The sequence below is a fragment of the Dipodomys ordii genome, unplaced genomic scaffold, assembly GCF_000151885.1.
Source record: "Dipodomys ordii isolate 6190 unplaced genomic scaffold, Dord_2.0 Scaffold33, whole genome shotgun sequence".
Taxonomy (NCBI): domain Eukaryota; kingdom Metazoa; phylum Chordata; class Mammalia; order Rodentia; family Heteromyidae; genus Dipodomys; species Dipodomys ordii.
Genome location: NW_012267249.1, coordinates 5,848,899 through 5,854,978, shown reverse-complemented (window position 1 = coordinate 5,854,978; position 6,080 = coordinate 5,848,899).

The following is a 6,080-nucleotide window of genomic DNA, read 5'->3' as shown; positions in this document are numbered from 1 at the left end:
AGCTGAATAGCTGAGGGACAGCGCCCAGGCCCAGAGTTCAGGCCCCACGACCAGACCCAAAAAAAAATAAAAAAAGAGAAGAAACAAAAACTCTTGTCCCTAAAGAGTTCACAATTGGAGGCTGGGAAGGTGGCTGAGTGGTAGAGTGCTTGCCTTGCATGCATGAGGCCCTGAGTTCAATTCCTCAGCACCTCATAAGCAGAAAAAGCCAGAAGTGGTGCTATGGCTTAAGTGGTAGAGCACTAGCCTTGAGCTAAAGTGCTAAAGGACAGCACCCAGGCTCAGAGTTCAAGCCCTGCCACCAAAAAAAAAAAAAAAATCAATTTCATGACTGCTCTAATTAGGATGACCATAGTGACCATATAATTTATTGGTCTGAGAAAAGTTTGATCATGAAAGGGGTGCTCTTAACAATTCTGCTGGGATGACAGGTATGAAAATGTATCATCTTATGTCTTGCAATTGAATGTTCACAGGATGTTTTGTGCATTCATTCAGCACTTATTGAGCCCTCTCCTGTGATGTGTTGAAGGAACTACAAGCCATTTGACTTCCTTGGAAATTGAAGTCTGAGATAATGAACATGAAGAGATAGGCAGAAATGGGATTCAATGAGTGAAAATGTCAGATACTGAGAGTTTGAGTCTGAGTGGAAGGAAGGAAAAAAGGGAGGGAGGGAGGGAGGGAGGGAAAGGACAACAGAAGTGGGCCAAATTACAATTAGCTTTGAATACCAAGCTAGAGAAAGTAGACGTTATGATAGGAAGCCACTGGAGAGATTTTAAGGGTTGTGACACTGTGAAATTTCTATTCCATATGTGTTAGTTGCTGGGTAGACACAGGGTAGAGATCAGGCAAGAAAACAAATCAAAAAATTCACAGGCCCTGAACCAAGGTATGAGGACCATAGAAATGGAGAGGAAAGAGAATACTTTGGTGATATCTAAAAGAATTGGCTGGGGGCGGGAAGGTAGCTCAGTGGTAGAGTGCTTGCCTTGCATGCATGAGGCCCTGGGTTTGATTCCTCAGCACCACATAAGAAAAAAGAAAAAAAGCTGAAATGGCGCTGTGGCTCAAGTGGTAGAGCGCTGGCTTTGAGCTGAAGAGCTGAGGGACAGTGCCCAAGCCCAGAGTTCAGGCCCCACAACCAGACCCCCCCCAAAAAAAAAAGAATTGGCTGAGCTTAGCCACTTTACTGTGATAGATGAAGGAAGGCAAAACAAATAAAATACCTTATGTAAACCCCAAATAGGCTTTTATTATTATGCCGCAAGATATCTGTACTTTAATGTGCATCAGTAGTAAAGGCTTCTTCAGATCAACTTACAAAGTTCCTGCAAATCCAATGCACATTCTCACAATCATCAAGCCAGACATTTTTAACTGCTACTATATGCAATGTTCCACACTAAGAAGCAAGTACTTAGAAAGTGGAGGAAATAATTACCGTCTAAAAGGACAGTGTAAATGAAAAAAATTAATGCAAAATACCTCCAGAAACCATAGCAAAATTATATAATGCTAAACTATAAAAACAGTAATACTTCACTAATTCACAGGTCACATGCACAGCAACCTCAGCTGTCCAGAACACAATGAGGCAGGAAATAAGCAAAAAGAGCCCCAGAATAGCCAAAACAAACATTACAAAATCCATGCACTAAAGTTAACACATTTTACTCCTAGGAGGATTTCACAAGCCTTCACTCAGAGCCGATTTACTCTTTCTTAAGTACAATTCTAATAAGCTTGATTATTTGGCTTTCCCATTTACAGCTGATTAAGATGGTCAAATTAAAAGGGGGCAGCCATTAAAAAGAATGAGATTGACTTGGATATACTGACATGGAGAATGTCTACTACATACTGTCAAGTGGGAAAAAAAGCAAATCAAAGGACAGGATGCATATCATGATTCCATATTTGTGTATACATATACACACACACTTTGACAGAAAAAGGCCTGAACTGTTAGCAATAGTGATCTTTAGGGAATATGGAAATAGATGTGGAAGAGTGTGTGCACTTGAGAAAAGATGAGTAAAGGGAAGAGTTTGACTTTTTACTTCATATATTTGTGTTTGTCTCCATTGAACAGATATTATGTGATTTTAATATCAATGACCAAATATATAAAAGGAGAAAAGGGCACAGGCAGAGGGAAGTGGTAACCAAGCTGTAAGAGCAAGCACAAAAACTCATAGCAGAGCACCAGTGTTTCATGCTTGTAATCTCAGTAGTCAAGAAGCTGAGGTCCACAGTTTGAAGACAGCCCAGGCAGAAAAGTCAGAAAGACTCCATCTCCATTAGCCAGTAAAATGCTAGACCAAAGGCATAGTTCAAATGGTAGAGTACCAGCCATCAGCAAGAAAGCCAAGGGATCCATGAGGCCCTGAGTTCAATCCTTACTACTGGCACAAAACCAACCAACCAACCCTTGAAACCCAGAGCTGAAGGCATGGATCAGCAGTAAAGCACCTACCTTGCAAGTGTGAGGCAGTCAGTTCAAACCTCTGGACCAACAGACAAACAAAAACAAAACTAAACCTCAGAAAATAGGGTTATTCAATTTGAAGGCAAAAAGTTCTATACTATCCATGGCTCCAGTGGATGTTACAATTTCCAATCCAATATAATCCTGTTATTTTCAAGGATAACTCACCAGAGAACACATTATGCTTAGTATATTTACTTATAAGTTTACTTATAAACTTAGTATGTTTTACTTAGATGCTTTAAGCATCATATTTTGGTACACCAGGAAGTAAATTTCAGTGGTCTGGGAAATATACTTTTTTGGGCCTGGGCACTGTCCCTCGCTCTTTAGCTCAAGGCTAGCTCCCTACCACATGAGCCACAGTGCCACTTCCAGCTTTTTCTGCTTATGTGGTGCTGAGGAATCGAACCCTGGGTATCATACATGCAAGGCAAGCACTCTACCACTGAGCCACCTTCTCAGCCTGTGGGAAATACACTTTTATGTAGTATGTCAGTCCTTGCAAATGAGAAAGAAAGAAGATCTTCTCCCAATCCATGGGCTTTCTATTGATCATGCTAGCTATGTCTTTTCCCATGCAGAAGCTCTGCAGTTCAGTGCAATCCCATTTGTCCATACTTTCTTTGATTTGTTGTGTTTCTGGGGCTTTATTAAAAAAATTTCGACCTGTGCCAAGGAGCCCTAGAGTTTCTCCTATTCCTTCCTGTAATATTTTCAGGGTGTCTGCTTTTACTTTGAGGTCTTTGGTCCATTTGGACTTGATTCTGGTGCAGAGTGATATATAAGGATCTAACTTTGGTTTTTTACAGGCATTTAACCAATTTTTCCAGCACCATTTACTGAAGAGGCTGTCTTTCTTTCATCCGATTTTATTGGCTCCCTTATCAAAAATTAGGTGGCTATAGGTCTACGGGTTCATTTCTGGTTCATCAGGGAAGGGAAGGGGAACAACAGAATGGTGAGACAAAGGACAAGGGGGGAACCAATGCAACAGCGATCTACAAGCAAGACTATATGTTGGAAGTGATCTGTCCAACTTGGGGGTGGGGGTTGGGAAAGGAAAGTAGGAGAAAAATGAAAGGGTAACAAGTTTAACAAGAAATGTACTTATTACCTTACTTATGTAACTGTAACCTCTCTGTACATCACCTTGACAATAAAAAAAAAGGAGAAGGAGAAGCAAAGAAAATGTTGCTTTATATAAGAAGAGATACCGTTCAGAATAAGGAATGATTCACAAATTTAACACTCAACATCTGAATGTCTCCAATCCCTACTACTAAATGTCTACTAAGAACATAAAATAAATGGAAAGTTAGTTCCTACTCTAGAGGAACTAACAGTTCAACAGCAGAGAAAAGATATACATAGGGTACAATGTGAGTAGTGCTATCTTGGAAATTCTGCAAAAAAAAAAAAAGAAAGTATAGAAGAAACACAAAAGAGAGCAGAAGCTCACCCTGCCAGAAGCTATTAGGGAAGGAGGCATCAACATAAGTGGGTACTCAAAAACTGACTATTCTATGGGACAACATTTATGCTTGGTTAAAAATGGCCATTGTATGGGATAACATTTAAGCTGGGCTTTGAAGAATGAGTTTAGCAAAGGACAGAAATAGGAAGACCCTTCTAGGACACAGAGACATGAAATTTCCTCACATATTTAGATAGTAAGCTTCAAATTTTCCAGCAAAAAGAGGCGATAGTGTTTAAGGCAGTATCTAAGCTGCTTCACACTTGTCATGAGCTTGAAATTTACACATTCTATTTTATCTTGAAAAATAAGTGGAAAATTTGCCTGCACCTCTGCAGTCATGCTTTCCACCACTTCTCCAGAATCCCATCCAATTATGAATCCACCAACAGATTGATTAAATCCGAGCCCCCATGATCCAGTCAGTTTCCGCAAACTCTATTTCTGGACACTGCATTGAAGGTTGAGTCTTCAGCAAAAAGCTTTTTGGATCATTTCATATCCAAACCAAAGATATAAAGGTAGACTAGAAGAGTCAGTCAATGGATTGAGATGGATCTTGTTTGTCACATTAAGGAACTAGACACTTTCAATGTTTATTTTACTCCTATTTGGACATCAAGACTTTGCTTAGTCATAAGGCCTTCCAAGAAGCTGCCCTGCCTAGAAACACTATTTTTCCCCAAGCCTTATTTCTGTAGCATTCAGTACCTATCGAGTGGTGTTGGATGGTAGATTAAGCTTTTATGCTCACCTGCTGGACTTCAGTCTTCATGAGTGTGTGTGTGTGTGTGGTGAGGCTTGAATTCAAGAGCTGGGTGCTGTCCCTGAGGTGTTTTCTATTTTCTGTTTTTTGGGTTTTTTTCTCAAAGCTAGTGCTATACCACTTCTGGTTTTTGAGTGGTTAGTTGGAGATAAGACTCTCATGGACTTCCTGTCTAGGCTGATTTTGAACTGCAATCCTCAGATCTCAGCCCCTGAATACCTAGGATTACAAGTGTGAGCCACCCACACTGAGATGGACTTTGATTTTCTTAAAAGCAGAATTCTGACTCAATTAATTTGTACGAAACAGAGTTAGTACTCTAGATACTAGTATGTATGTGGAGTAAACTGATTTAAGTAAGAAGGTAATACTCAGAAAGCATTCCCTGGTCTAAGCTTCTTGAAGAGAAGGACTGTTCATGCCTACATCACAAACACTTCACACTTGAAACACCATAGTAGCTGACTGGTAAATAAGTAATATGAACAAGTGAGAAGAAGCCAGGAAAAATTTTGGACAGGAATGATATGATCAGAATAGAATTTTTTTTGGGGGGTCTGGTCGTGGGCCTGAACTCTGAGCCTGGACGCTGTCCCTCAGCTCTTCAGCTCAAGGCTAGCGCTCTACCACTTGAGCCACAATGCCACTTCCGGCTTTTTTTTTCTGCTTATGTGGTGCTGAGGAATCGAACCCAGGGCCTCATGCATGCAAGGCAAGTGCTCTACCACTGAGCCACCTTCCCAGCCCAGAATAGAATTTTTTAAAAAAGTGTTGGAGGCAATGTTAAATGTAAACAAGAGGAAGGGATGGTAGGGGGAAAACAATGGAGGGGGTAACAATGCTCAATAGGAAGTGTACTCATTATCTTACTCATGTAACTGTAACCCTCTGTATAGTATCTTTACAATAAAAAAATGTAAACAAGAGAGGGATAAGACTGGAGGCCAACAAATTAGGGGTGAAATTGCAAAAAGGAAAAGAAAAGAAAAAGAAAAATGTTTTTAATAAAAAACATTTCTCTAATTGGTTAATTAGAAAATTAAGTGTTTATAATTTATAAGGCTAGTCCTTTTATTCTTTTAGGATTTCCTGATGAAAGATATTTAGTTGCCTCTTTCAGGAAATCTCTCCTGACCCCTCTTTCCCCAACCAGGCCAGTGCCTTCGTGTACATCTGGAGGTCATTGAGTGCTGAGACTACGTCTTATTCATCTTAGTATCTCCAATGCGTAGGACATGCCTGCTCAATAAATGTTTGCTGAATGAATGAACACATAAATTGATCTATTAGTATACTGTACTCAAGCTCCGACCAAGACACAGAGGACCTAATGATCCCCAGTG